Consider the following 14,399-nt stretch of genomic DNA (forward strand, 5'->3'; position numbering starts at 1 on the left):
ACATATTTTATTTCGAAAATGGAAATGAGCTATGAGAAAAGAAAATAAAACAATGAAGTCAATTAGAATAAGAGATGAAATGCTTAGAAAAGAATTCAATAAAATGTTCAGGTAGTCCAAGATGGCAGCACAGAAAGACCAGAATTCACCTCCCTCCACAGATAGACCAGATCTACAACTACATATGGAATAATTCCTATTGAAAAGGAACTAAAATGTAGTTGAACAGGCCCCTCCACAAGGGATAAAAAGGCCAAATCCAGATAGGTAGTAGGAGAGGCAGAATAAATGGTCTCAGTAAAATACTTCACACCCCCAGTGACAGTACCCCTCAACAGGGAGGAATCTCATGGGTCCAGAGCCTCTTCCTGAAGAGTGAGAGGTCTGTGTTTCACATTAGCCACCCCAACCCTTGGGACCTGCACCAGAGAGTCAAGGCCCCAAAAGAGTGTGGCCTTGGGAATCCATGGGGCTTATGCACAGAGCATCTGGGAGAGTGTGTGGATCTGAGATAGTCCTTTTATGGGGCTCATGTGCAGATTCACCTAACTAGCAATTTGAGAAGTGACGGGATTATATGATGGTAGGGACGGTAAGTGACAGTAAGGAGATTCACTTGCTGTATCTTTTTTTTTTTTTTTTTCACTTGCTGTATCTTAAAGCTTCTGCTGGAGGGACAATGACCAGTGGGATTTTTGGAGTCAAAGGCACTAGCAAGTGCCATTTCTGCATTTAACACAATATTACAAGATCCAGTCACAGCGAATAGGAAAGATAGATAAGTAAAAGATTTCAGAGTTGAAAAAGAAAAAAGTAAAATTTTCTTTACTTGCAGATGACATGATACTATATACAGAAAATCCTAAAGACTCCACCAAAAAAATTAGAATAAATGACTTCAGTAAAATTGCAAGATCCAGAATAGATACCCAGAAACCTGTTGCTTTTCTATACAGTAATAATGAACTAGCAAAGAAATTAAGAAAATAATCCCATTTATAATTGCATCAAAAAGAATAAAATACTTGGAACAAATTTAACCAAGAAAGTGAAAGACTTATACAACAAAAACTATAATATTTTGGGTAAAGAAATTGAAAAAGATACAAATAAATGGAAAGATATCTTGTGTTCATGGATTAGAAGAATTGATATTATTAAAATATCTGTACTATCCAAAGCAATCTATAGATTCAATGTAATCCTTATCAAAATTCCAATGTCATCCTTCACAGAACTAGAAAAAATGCTTCTAAAATTTGAATGGAACTACAGAAAACCTGGAATAGTCAAAGCAATCTTGAAACAGAAGAACAAGCCTGGAGGTATCATACTTTGTGATTTCAATCTACAAAGCTATAATAATTAAAGCAGTAATGTACTAGCATAAAAACAGACACATATACCAATGAAATACAAAAAGGAAGCCCAGAAATAGAGAACCACACAAATATGGCAAATTAATTTACAACTAAGGAGGCAAAATTATATAATGGGGAAAGGACAATCTCTTCAAAAAATGATGTTGGGAAATCTGGACAACCACATGCAAAAGAATGAAACTAGACCTCTATCTTGTGCCATTCACAAAAATTAATGCAAAATAGATTAAAGACTGAAATTTGAGACTTGAATCCATAAAACTCCTAGGAGAAAGTATAGGTGGGAAATTCCTTGATAGAAGTCTTAGTGTTGAATTTTTTTTCCCTTACTCCAAAAGGCAGCAAAAGCAAAAACAAATAAATGAGACTACATTAAACTAAAAAGCTTCTACCCAGCAAAGGAAATCATAAATAAAATGAAAAAGCAACCTACCAAATGGGAGAAAATATTTGCAAACCATATATCTGATAAGGGGTCAGCATCTAAAATATATAAAGAACTTAAACATCTTGGCAAAAATCAATCTGAAAAATGGGCAGAGGACCTAATTTTTTTTTCTCAAAGAAGACATACAGATGACCAAGACACACATGAAAACCTGTTTAAAGTCACCAATTATCAGGTAAATGCAAATTAAAACCTCATTGAGATATCACTTCACAGCTGGTATAAGGGCTATTATTACAAAGGCAAGAAATAATTAGCGTTGGAGAGGGTGTGGAGAAAAGTGAACCCTTGCACACTCTTGGTAAAAAAGATAAATTGGTATAGTCAGTATGGAAAACAGTATGGAGGATCCTCAAAAAATTAAAAATAGAACCACCATATGATCTAGCTATCCCACTTCTGGTTCTTTCTCCAAAGAAGACACAAGTTCAAAGACATATGCACCCCTATGTTCACTACAGCATTATTTACAGTAGTCAAAATATGGAAATAACCTAAACATTCATTATAGATTCAGTGGATAAAGAATATATGGAGTGTGTGCGTGTGCACACACACATACACACACACACACCACTGGAATACTACCTAGCCACACAAAAGGAAATCTTGCTGTTTGCAACCCCAAGGACAGGCCTCAATTGAAGGTATTATGTCAAGTGAAATAAGTCAGAGACAGAAAGACATATATCATATCATTTCACATATATGTGGAATTTAAAAAACACAAATGAACAAAGGAAACAAAACACACAGACACACAAAATAGATTGGTGATTACCAGAGGTGAGGGAGATGAGGATTGGAGAAATGGGTGAAGGGGTGACAGACAGTAACTAGATTTATTATGGTGATCACTTTGTAATGTATACAAGAATCAAGAATCAAATTATTGCTTTGTGCACCTGAAACCAATATAATGTTAGATACTAATTTTGCTTCAATAAAAAATTTAAAAAAACATTTAAAATAAAAAAACTATGTAAATCAATTATATCTAGTACAAAAATTATATATATTCCTCAAGACTGAAAGTCTTTAATCTTGGTTAAAATCTTTTAATTATTATTATTATTATTTTTTTGCTTCAGGCTGGTATTTTTTGTATCTTGTTTGACAATATTTGCCTAACTCAAAGTCACAGAAATTTTGCCCTGTTTTCTTTTAGAAGTTCAATAATTTTATTCTTGCACATCATACTATGATCCATGTTGGATTTTTATTTTAATGATATTATATATGTTATATATATTAAAATTAAAAATTATGGTAGGGGCACCTGGGTGGCTCAGTTGATTAAGTATCTGACTCTTAATTTTGGTTCAGGTCATGATCTCAGGGTCATGAGATCAAGCCTTGTGTCTGGCTCCACACTGGCCCTGGAGCCTGCTTGAGATTATCTCTCTCCCACACCGTCTTTCCCTTTCTTTCTTTCTTTCTTTCTTTCTTTCTTTCTTTCTTTCTTTCTTTCTTTCTTTCTTTCTTTTCTTTCTTTTCTTTCTTTCTTTCTTTCTTTCTTTCTTCTCTTTCTTTCTTTCTTTCTTTCTTTCTTCTCTTTCTTTCTTTCTTTCTTCTCTTTCTTTCTTTCTTTCTTTCTTTCTTTCCTTTTTCTTTTCTTTCTTTCTTTCTTTCTTTCTTTCTTTCTTTCTTTCTTTCTTTCCTTTTTCCTCTTTCTTTCTTTCTTTCTCTTTCTTTCTTTTTCTTCTTTCTTTTTTTCTCTTTCTTTCTCTCTCTCTCTAACTCTCCCCTTTTCTTAAAAATAAATAAGTAGATAGATATATAAATAAGGTATATTGCTGTGATAGGAATTCTTGCTCTTCTCTGTATGTAATCTTAGGCAGGTAACTTAATCTCTCAATTTCTAGTTTTCTTGCCTCTGAAATGGGGATAATAGCATCAATTTGATAGGGCTAGATTAAGGATTAAATGCTAGATCTCGGGATCCCTGGGTGGCGCAGCGGTTTGGCGCCTGCCTTTGGCCCAGGGCGCGATCCTGGAGACCCGGGATCGAATCCCACATCGGGCTTCCGGTGCATGGAGCCTGCTTCTCCCTCTGCCTATGTCTCTGCCTCCCTCTCTTTCTCTCTCTGTGACTATCATAAATAAATAAAAAAATAAAAAAATAAAAAAAAATAAATGCTAGATCTCAATAAATAGTAGTCATCATTAAAAAAATAAAAATAAACAAAAATTAAGGTGTTTACACTAATAATATCTCATTATTGTACATATACTTTTTCCCCTTTCTCTCTCCACAGTTTACTATAGCACCAATCACTCTAATTTTATTGGCTCACTCTACGAAAATTTAATTGTTTTCACTGACAGTTAATACAATCCTCTTTGTCAAGCTGGCCTTACAACATGCAACTACCTGACATTATACATGGCAGTTTACTGGCCTGGAAGGGTCTTGAGTATGTTAAAGAAACACTGATATTTCTCTGACTTACCCTCAAATTTTCTGACATTAAAAAAAATGTATAATGTAGAACATTTCCTCATAAATTGAAATAGTTTATAAATTCATTAAAAAGAAAATAGCATGAAATTCAAGGAAGTCAGGGGAGAGGATTCTGAATCTCACCTCATTTGTTCAAAGGAATTTAAAATAAAATAAAATGATTTAGGGATCCCTGGGTGGCGCAGTGGTTTGGCGCCTGCCTTTGGCCCAGGGCGCGATCCTGGAGACCCGGGATGATTCCCACGTCAGGCTCCCGGTGCTTGGAGCCTGCCTCTCCCTCTGCCTGTGTCTCTGCCTCTCTCTCTCTCTCTCACTGTGTGCCTATCATAAATAAATAAAAAATGAAAAATAAATTCTTAAAAAAAATAAAATAAAATGATTTAAAACTTCAATTGGTAGCTATCTTTTTTTTGTTGTTGAGAAGGCTTTTTTTTTCTAAAAAGTGTATAATCATATTTAAACAAATGTTATATTTTGTTCCAAGACCAATGCTCTTTTACATGTTCTCTTTTAAAAAAATACATTTTCCTTTCTTCTTGGCAAGAAAAAAGGGGAAAGGAAGATAGAAGAAATGAAGGAAAAACCTAGTGGAATTTCAGGAAATATTAACATTACAAAAGGAAAAATTAGTTTATATATGAATGAGCCCTTCTTAAGTCTTTCATATTTTTCTGGTGTCTAGATCTTTTGGGCAAAGATTCTATATCAAAATCAAGAAATCAATTAAAAATAAATCAAATTTACAGTTACCCAAAAACATTAGACTTTTCACCCATTTTGGTTTACCACCAAGTCCTCTTTGTATTTAGTTCTTATTACAATATATAAAAATGAGGCACTTAGAAAATAAATAATTTCTTAACTCTAAATAATTTAACCCAACTTAGACTCCTATTTCCCTTAAATACAAATTTATTTTGTATTGGATTTGCTTACAAATTTATACAAATTTAAATACAAATTTAAGGGAAATACATGTATTTACATGTACAAATACATTTAAAAATGTATTTCCCTTAAAACTCTTTAAAGAATTTTAAAATATCGAAAATGATTACCTTAGGATGATCATATGCATACATGTGCTTCTGTGTCTAATATTCATATTGGAATATATTTTTCTTTAAGATATACCCTATCAGTCTTCTGACATTTTTTCTCTTCTAAATTGTTTTCTTTAGACAAAAACTAATATTCTGGGGTGCCTGGGTGGCTCAGATGGTTATACGTCTACCTTCACTCAGGTCATGATCTCTAGATCCTGGGATTGTGCCCCACATTGGGCTCCCGGCTCAGTGGGGAATCAGCTTCTCCTTCTTCCTCTGCCTCTCCCTCCCACTGATGCTTTCTCTCTCTCTCAATCAAGATTTGTGTTTAAGTATTACCTTGCTTTTGTGACTATTTTCTGCACAATTTGTGTGTCTGTATATGTTACAGTCCAACTCTTTTTAAAACCACACTTTTTAAGGATATTCTTTCAAATAATGTAATACCAAAAGTTTCTAATTTTAGGTCTTCTATCTAAAAAGTAAGGGAAGTAGCATTCAAATTACTCAGGAGTACAAATTCCTGACTCCACATAATTACTTTTAAATTATATCCATCAAATATATGTTAAAGGTAATTATTTACATATTTTGAAAAAATATGACTTTGAAATATAAAAGTTACTTAGAATTTTACATAATTATAGTTTATTTTCTCAAATACATTCGATTTTCTCAAATATAGTTTGAATTGGAATTTTCAGGCCTAAAAGGTCATGTCTTTCTGCCATTTCTTGAACAGAAGATGTATGTACCAGCATGTTGATGTGCTAGGCATATGCAATTGAACTGAGGTGCCTAGGCAAGCTCCCTGCCTCTACCTGCTAGTACACTGAATAATTCATTAGTACATATATAATTAGTAATAATTAGTGCATATACTAATTCCATGGGGAGACAGTGCTTGAAGAGCTATCTCCCTGTCTCCTTACTTATTACAAGTAATAAAAAGTTCTTTATTTTCAAAACTTCCATGGGTTGTGTTCAATTTGATTCATACCAAGTGGTGAACTCCTTGGACTTGCTTACAATTTCTGTGAGAATCTTTGTTGAGGTAATACAATTTCTATATATCTCAGAAAAAAAAAATAACAGGTACAAATATTTATATATATGTATCTGTGAACAACTGTTGATAATAACAAAGGAATGAGAAACAATTTCAATGTCCATTAAAACAGGGGCAACTGTGTGGCTCAGTCAGTTGGGCATCTGACTCTTGATTTTGACTCTGGTCTTGATCTCAGTGTTGTGGGATCCAGCCCCTCATCGGGCTCTGCACTGGGTGTGATCCCTACTTAGGGTTATCTCACTCCTTTTTCACTGCCCCTCCCCATAGCTCTCCTTCTAAAAAAAAGTTCATAAACAATTAGTAATTAAATGATTGCAGATTATGCATTCAACATCATCCCTAAATGTGTGTTCACAAATATAACTGTATGTATATGGAGAAAGATTAGAAAACAATATTTTAATAACCAATGTAAAATGTATTTATATGTACAATGCATGGTTATGTATTGGTTATCTGTAGTAAGTGGTTAAATTCTATATGTAAAATGTAAGAAAACTGGACCATCTCTAGAGATTATCTCTAAAGATGAGAACTGATATTAAGAAAACAACCGGTAAAAACACAAACACACACACACACACACACACACACACACACACACACACACGGCTTCTCCTTGGTAACAAACCCTGGGTCTCCAGACAGTGATTATTGTTCTTTGTTATTCAGAATACAATGTCAACTCCCATGTCCCAAAAGGAAATCAGGCATTCAAGACTTTAGAGAAATCTTTGCTACTTATTCTATCTAGACAGAACCATTCCACAGTTTTCAGATATGTTAAATCCTATTACCAATTCTCCTACTCCATAGGATTCTGCTTCCTAATAACTGCAATTTTTGACACCTGCATTGTTTTACCTATGTCTCACTTAGCACCGCACTGACGTTCCTTCTTTGTCTCTTTTATTTAAATTTCACCAGAGAACATGTCTGATGGGGTTGAAAATCACCTTCAAATACATTGTTTTCACAAGATATCTCATCATAATATCAGACAAGGAATGCCTGATTTTATTCAAGTTTTAATCTCTGTCTCTAAGATTTGTTTACAAACAATTAGGACCTATGGGATGTAATCATAGCAGAACCTTTATTTTCATACTACTACCTTCTTTAAAAATATTCTGTAGGTATCTCCTCTCCTCCTGGATAAACTCTTGGGCAAATCTCAAGATCTTTCAGAATCCTCTTAAGTAATTTAAAATTTCCTATCAATTATGCCAAAAAAACACAGCCTTGATTTAAAAATAGTCTTATATACAGTTTGATATTATCACTCAGCTCTTCAATCCAAATTGAGCAGTAAGCCTTCTATTTTTTTTCCTTCCCCTAACTAGTGCAGGTTAGAAACAGGTTCTCTGCCTCTTAAAAAGAGCAAATACTTGGAGCCTTCATTCTTTCTTGCTCTCTTTATTTGCCACTCTGTTGCTATTTCTGACCTGCCAGGATCAGAGCAAAACTGAGAAAGAAAGGGGTATTGAAAATTTTCAACTTGGTGGCTGCTCTTGTAAAAAGAACTTAGCACATTTAGTGCTTGGCAAATATTTAAAGCTTACTCCTTCTCTCACATACCCACTCTGGACCCATCAACTCAAACTCTATTGACCTGATGTTGACCTTGATGTTCCTTCAGCTGCCAATCCTTTTCCAGAGTCTGGCTTTCCAGTAATCTACTCTACACAATTTCTATGTCTTCCGTGAAAATAATACTCCTGACTAAAGTAGGACTTAATTCCATCCTGGTTATCTCCCAAAGGGACCTGGTTATCTCTCATGTGGTCCACAGGAAGCAACTTGGCCTGGTAAATCTGACAGCACAGGCTACATTCAACATGGAGGAAACTCGTCCCTGAAAAAGATAGTCAAAATATCTTGCTCTCTATCTTCCTCTTTGAAAGTCACAATCTTAGTTAATGAAAGCATCTTTATTAGTTTCCTAGTGTTAACGAACAAAGCACCGCAAACTGGGTGACTTAGAACAACAGACATTTATTGTCTTGCTATTCTGGAGGCTCAAGTTCTGAAACCAGGGTGTTGGAATGGCCATGTTCCCTCTGTAATCTTTTAGGAGAATCTACCCTTGCCTCTTCCTACCTTCTGGTAGTTTGCCAGTAATCCTTGGCATCCCCAAGCTCACAGCCTCAGCATTTCAATCTCTACCTCTAGCATCACGTGACAGTCTTCCCTCCTGTGTCTGTATGTGCTCTTCTATAAGGATACCACTCAGTGAATTAGAGTCCACCTTAATGATCCCATCTTAATTTGACTACACCTGCAAAACCCCTCATTTCAAATAAAGTCACACTCAAAAGTACCTGGGGATAAGATTTCAATGTATCTTTTTGGAGGCTCTATTCAACCCAAGACAACATCTAATTAAGCTCTCCAAATGATCCCTCTCTCTTTAAATTTAGGGGCACTCATCTGGCCCATTTTCTCCTTAATGTATAGATGTGGTGGTAGGAGGGGGGCTTACAGTATGGGCATAATTTTCTTTAAATAATTTGAAGTACGAGCAGAGCAGGCCCCCTCAGAATAAGCCACTTTGGTATGTGAATGATTTCAAGCTGAAGATAATCAAGGCCCAGCAGACTCAAGAAGTCCTTTTTACCTCCCTTTAGTCCCCTAAAATAACTTAGATAAGGGGATTGGACCAGGAAGATAAATCTTACCAGAGATCACTCTTTATATGGGAAAGATTTATTTGCACGATGAGCAAATGTTTGTTTGCCAAACATTTGCTCTTTACATCTTCCTGTGAATTGTTTTCCTCCCCTTTGAAGCCCTACATCCCTACCCTCTTCTCCTTAGCTTAGAATGATATTTAAGCTTCAATTACCTGACTGCTAAAATGTTTCATATTTTTATGGGGCTCCTGTATGCACAAAATTTGTTTTTCTCCTTTTAATCTGTTATATCAATTTAGTTATTAGACCAGAGAACCTAGAAGGGAAGAAGAAAGTTTTCTTCTCCTACACTTCCAAATAAAACCTTCTCTTACTAATCATTCTTTTAGCTTTCCTATTCCCCTTCTGGTGTCAGTAAATTTTACTTTTTAAAAATTGTAGGGATCCCTGGGTAGTGCAGCGGTTTAGTGCCTGCCTTTGGCCCAGGGCGCGATCATGGAGACCTGGGATCGAATCCCACGTCGGACTCCCGGTGCATGGAGCCTGCTTCTCCCTCTGCCTGTGTCTCTGCCTCTGTCTCTCTCTGTGTGTGACTATCATAAATAAATAAAAATTAAAAAAAAATTGTAAAACTGGTTCCCTTGAAAATCTTCTCTGAGGTCTCATCTCACTTTGGTATCTCATACATTTTATATTGTAGTGAGTCAAATGAACATATTATTTTATGTATGCAGTTAGTTGTGACAAATTTACATTGGTGGTGTTTACACCACCAAAATCAACATATAAAGAATGCCATCAACTCAATTAATTCCCTCTTGTCCATTTTAAGACTAGTCACCCCCCCACCACCTACTTTATATTAAGGAACTCATCTAGTATATGCTCATTTTTATGGATATACACTTTCATCTGTTCTGAATAAGTATCTAGCAGAATAACTAGGCTGTAGGGTAAGTATATACTTGATAATAAAAGAAACTTCCAAATGATTTTCAAAGGTTATAGTTACTTCACATCCTCATTGACCCTTGATATTGCCCATCTCTTTTAAATTTTGGTATTCTAATAGGTTTTTAGCTTTATTTCATTATAATTTTAATCTGCATTAACCTAGGACTAGAAACACAGGACTAAAGACACTGGGTTTTTTTAAATAAACATATTAGCTAGTAAAGTTTTGTCATGTGTCTGTTTAAAAGATTTGCCTATTTATAACTGAGTTAGTTGTGTTTTTATTGAGTGTTAAGATTTAAAAAAATATACAAGTCTACACATACTTTAAAATATGCATGTATATACATATTGGACTGTAGTTTCCTTGTAATGTTATTGCCTTGTTTTGTTCTATCGTGTAATGAAGAATCATTACATCTCCAACTGTGATTGTAGATTTTTCACTTTCTCTTTTGGTGTTATCAGTTTTTACTTCATTTAGTTGTAAAATCTTTCTTGGGATCCCTGGGTGGCGCAGCGGTTTGGCGCCTGCCTTTGGCCCAGGGCCCGATCCTGGAGACCCGGGATCGAATCCCGCATCGGGCTCCCGGTGCATGGAGCCTGCTTCTCCCTCTGCCTATGTTTCTGCCTCTCTCTCTCTCTCTCTCTGTGTGACTATCATAAATTAAAAAAATAAAATAAAATCAAATCTTTCTTGAAAAATATAATCTTTCTTAAAATACTACTTAAGGCGTTTATATGTTTATTAAATAATATTATCACACATTGCTAGCTAACCTAAATACTTTTTAGGGTTTAATATTTATCATTAGAAGATTTTCAGTTAAATATTTGTCAATAAGAAATAAGAATAATACTTTCATAATATATTTCCATCAAACATAAAATGTGTTTATTAAAGTTATACAGAAATATGAAATAGAGTTCATCACTACAACTCTTTAGAGTATTGTCTATAATAATAAGTGAGCCATTTGGTAGGCAAAAGTCACAGATACCCTGGTATGGGAATAATGGGAAAACAGCATGGGGTTGAGCTTAGGTGAAACTGAAATTAATTTTCACAGTTTAGTTGCCGGGTGGTCTCAGATGACATGGCTGTTTAATCTTAGCTAGTACAGGTGTGAAAGTCATAATATGAAAACTGACACATTCAAATAGAAAAAGAGACAATATTATAATTAGACTTCATACTCATGGTAAAGTGTGAAAGAACAAGCTTTTTTCCATGGTGTTTCTGCACTTGAAAAAGCTACGTAACTTTTGGAAAATAAACATGGACATTATACAGCTTTCATTCTCTGTGTTATTTGTAACTAAAGGCTTTTTGGCTGTAGTTTATATTGAAGAGTTTTCATTTTACCAGTGCCTGAGATCAATTTTTAGAGCCATTCCAGTGTTGGAAATATGCCCAATTGCTTGGTGGGAGATCCTTTTTTATTCCATAGAGAGTGTTGTTTTTAAATTCAGAGCACATCCTCTCCCTTTTTTCTATCTGATTAAGAGACAAATATGAAGAAAAAAAAAAGAGAGAGAGAGAGACAAATATGATGTGGCCTGCTCACCATAGAACTGGCTGTGGAAATACATCCATTAATTAGTTACTTCTGATAAGCTTTTTTTTTTAATTTTTATTTATTTATGATAGTCACAGAGAGAAGAGAGAGAGAGAGAGAGGCAGAGACACAGGCAGAGGGAGAAGCAGGCTCCATGCACCGGGAGCCCGATGTGGGATTCGATCCCAGGTCTCCAGGATCGGGCCCTGGGCCAAAGGCAGGTGCCAAACCGCTGCGCCACCCAGGGATCCCCTGATAAGTTTTTAGATATAAAATTTTATATATGATATTTATAAAAGATAGTATATGTTGACATATATTATTACATGTATGACTATACGTGGCTGACAAGATTACACTGCACTTATAAACATTCATAGTGTTATGGCCTAAACAGATATACAACTAACTTTATTGTTATTTTCTCTATGAACAAAGTATTGTGAAACTGAAAATATATGTTATTCCATTGATGACAACTCTCCATGCAGAATTACTGTGACTAAAATTCATATTTAGGGCTGTCTGAGTGGTTTAGTTAAATGTCTGATTCTTGATTTCAGGTTAGGTTATAATCTCAGGATCATGAGACCAAGCCCCACCTTGCACTCCTCACTGAGCATGGAGCCTGCTTAAGATTCTCTCTCTCTGGGGCATGCGTAGGTAGTTCAGCAGTTGAGCATCTGCCTTCAGCTCAGGGCATGATTCTGGGTCCCACATCAAGTCCACATCGGGCTCCTTGCAGGGAGCCTGCTTCTCCCTCTGCCTATGTCTCTGCTTCTCTCTGTGTCTCTCATGAATAAATAAATAAAATCTTAAAAAAAAAAAAAGATTATCTCTCTCCTTCTGCCTGCCTCCACCCCACTCCTGCTCTTTCAATCTCTCTAAAAAAAACTAAATATAAAATTCATTTTTAAAATTCTACTGGTAAGAAAATCCCTACTGAAATAGCTAATGCTTTGCTGCCACTGAAACCATTGTTTTTACCTATTCTGATTTATTTCTACAAAATATGCTGTTTTTTATTTCTCACACCAAAAGCCCATATAATTCCCTATGCCATACATTAAATAATTTATTAAAGATAAATAACTAATTCTTCATTATTGAGGCCATTAAACTTTGAATATAAATCGAAAGTGTTGCCGAGGCTATATATTAGGATTTAATCCATTTATTAAAATTATAAGAATAAGATGTAGTTTTATATTTACTATTGTATAATCCTTAAAATGACCTTTCCTAAAATATAAGCACACGAGCAAATTCAATCTGTGTTTATCTTTGAGTTAAATATATGGAGAATTATTATAGTGTTTGCATAGCTTAACAAATACAGGTACTACAATAATTATAGGATAACATATATTTTGTGTTATGTATTAAATAAAATGTATTAACAAAAAACTACATGTTTTTGCACATAAACTTTCCTTACAATGTATAATATTAAAGTAAAATTTAAATCACATCTACTGAATGAATGACACCCTATTACATTGCATCTAAAATCTTATGTAAATTAAAAATTTATAGACTTTGAGTATATAATGAAACCTTTGTTTCAGAAAAAAAAAATATCAGTAAATTAACACAATTTTCATTATAACTCAAAATCCAGTATAGTTGCCATTAGGAAGCCATACCCAGTCCCTTTATCTTGTGAAGCTGACTTCCTTAACATATGCCCACAAAATATTACCAGCCTGTGGCCGTGGGGGTAGAGAGAGGGAGAGGGAAGGAAAATGAAAAGATTTTTTTTTATTTTTTTATTATTATTTTTTTAATCCAAATTTGGTTGTGGTACACATCTTTTCTTCTCACATTCTGCTAAATGAAATTGATCACCACCTAACTCCATGAGAAGAAAAGGTAGAGATGAAAATAATGCTTCTGTGTGCCCAGGAGAAACACAAAGTGTATTTGGAGAAAACGTGTTTTTCTTTTGTCAGGAACACTAAACAAAAGAAGCAGAAAGCTCAAAACCATATGCATAAATATGACTTATATTTTTCTGGGATTTCCAAGGCAGCAGGGCTGTTGCAAATACTGGATGTGTTTGGCAAGAATAATGTAACTAATAAACCACAAGTGCTCTATTCACTTAAACTTTCTTTATTTCAGGAAATCAAAATTAGTGTCTCAAAGGGTAGACTGTGAGAGCTTCCTCTTCTACATTTCAAAATGTGTTAAATATTCAGAGTACTACAAAGTATTTCATAGTGGGATATTTTTTTTTCCTCTTTACTAAATTAGTTCGGTATTTCTTCAATGAACAAATTATCTTTCAAAAGAAAAATAAAATTTTCTTTTACTATGGACAAAAATCTGGGAAAAAACATATTTCAATGAAAAGTTGAAGTGTTCTAATAAAGTATCACTAAACAATTATAATAACAAAATATGAATATGGATATCACTGTGTTAAGCATTTTCATACATCTTATTTAGTTTATATGAGATATTACTCTAAAATGAATTTCTATTATTAAAGAAATGAAAAGATCATTTTACACTTAATAGAGCCCCTTGTGAGCTAATATTGAGTCATGGACCACAGGAATAAAACAATAATTATTCTTCATTGTAAAATTATATTCTACTATATAATTAATTTACCATAATTGTCCCTGGTGACATATTATGTTCTTGGCTCACAGTAGTTGCCTTGCATCATGGTTATTTGTTTAATAATCACTACAGTAATCAAAAGTATGACAATATTTTTTGCCATTATTTTATTTACTGGTTTATAAAATCTTGAAACCAAGACATGCTAAAAATTTCTAGGTGCACTCTTATACTATATAAATAGCTACTATTAGGATTATTTATAAAAAT

Source organism: Canis lupus, chromosome 15 (assembly GCF_003254725.2).
Source record: "Canis lupus dingo isolate Sandy chromosome 15, ASM325472v2, whole genome shotgun sequence".
Lineage (NCBI taxonomy): Eukaryota > Metazoa > Chordata > Mammalia > Carnivora > Canidae > Canis > Canis lupus.